The sequence below is a fragment of the Anguilla rostrata genome, chromosome 17 (genome assembly GCF_018555375.3).
Source record: "Anguilla rostrata isolate EN2019 chromosome 17, ASM1855537v3, whole genome shotgun sequence".
Taxonomy (NCBI): domain Eukaryota; kingdom Metazoa; phylum Chordata; class Actinopteri; order Anguilliformes; family Anguillidae; genus Anguilla; species Anguilla rostrata.
The window spans coordinates 2,831,665-2,833,079 of NC_057949.1; positions in this window are offsets into that span (position 1 = coordinate 2,831,665).

The following is a 1,415-nucleotide window of genomic DNA, read 5'->3' on the forward strand; positions in this document are numbered from 1 at the left end:
TGTGAGTGAGAGAGGGGAGAGAGGAGAGAGAGAGAGAGGCACAAGGGGCGGGGAAAGAACTCGAAAATGAAAATAAAAGAGAGGGAGATGGAAAGAACAGTTCTAGCCTGACATCATGCCTATCGGTTGTTCTTTCCCTCTGTTACATTCTATGGAACAACAGAACAGCCTGAGGGGGAAAGAGTGTGTGCGTGAGAGAGAGAGAGATGGATAGAGGGAGAATGGGACCATAAATACGGGAGGAGCTCCCTGTTTAAAGTGTGAAGTGAGAGAAGAGGAGGAGAGAGAGAGAGAGAGACAGGCAGAGAGTCAGAGAGAGACAGAGAGAGAGCGTGCACGGGACCGTGTTTAAAGTGTGAAGTGGGAGAAGAGGAGAGAGAGAGAGACAGGCAGAGAGTAAAGCCGCGTTTCCACCGAAATTACCCGGAACTTTCAGTCCCAGGAACTACTTTACCAGGAACTAAAAGGTTCCTTCAGCCAATGGTTGTCTGCGTTTCCACCGGGGTCTAAAGTACCGCGAAGATTAGGCAAATTAGCCCACTGACGTTGTCGTCGGTCCATCTGTCATACGAGTTCTTCTGTAACCCCATACTACCACCGAAGTAGCCTATATTATTTTCTAATAACCGGGACAGCCCGGAGGGGTTTATTCCACTTATATAACGGGTTACCAACAATGACTATATATGGTTACTTTTGTATTTATTGATTTTCATATATCCTCTCAAACACATTCATTAACAGCAGAAAACATGCACACGTTGTAAACAATTAGCTGTTTTATTACTTTCTCGTCGTCAATTCCATATAGGCTAATCGCAAAATGACAAGAATAAAAACGAACGAAAACTCGGACTTGCGTGAAAATGTAAATTAGTAGTGGTACAGCCACCGTTTGATTTCCTTCGAAGTTACTGCTAGCCGAGCAGCGAAGTGTGCCCTCCAGATGCGAACCATGCACCATAAATGAGTCCATAGTCTTCCTGGTCTTTTCGTGGAATAGAAAAATGGCAGTAAAATTGAGTAAAATTACGGCAGTCTGAAAAAGCTAAAGGGAAGATTACTAGAATTAACCTGTTATTTTACCCGGATAAAAAGTGCGGAAGGTGATTTCCAGTTTGCTTGTACTGTATCACCAATGTTAATTATGCAGAACTACCGCATACCTCACATAACTGTATCAAACGTTTTGAGTCAATTACAACGGGCTAACAAAGAAAATCCGGAAGAAAATATTCAGCAACCGAATTAATCCGTTTGAATGTTTTGGTAGCCTACGTAATATGCTGTCCCAGCACGAATGCTTAGCATTTTATAAAACGAATACTAAAGCAAGAAAAGAACAGAAGAGCACACGTTATAATTCCAAGACGTTGATAGGCTATAACCAAACGTTGGCTACTGCGCCGCATAAC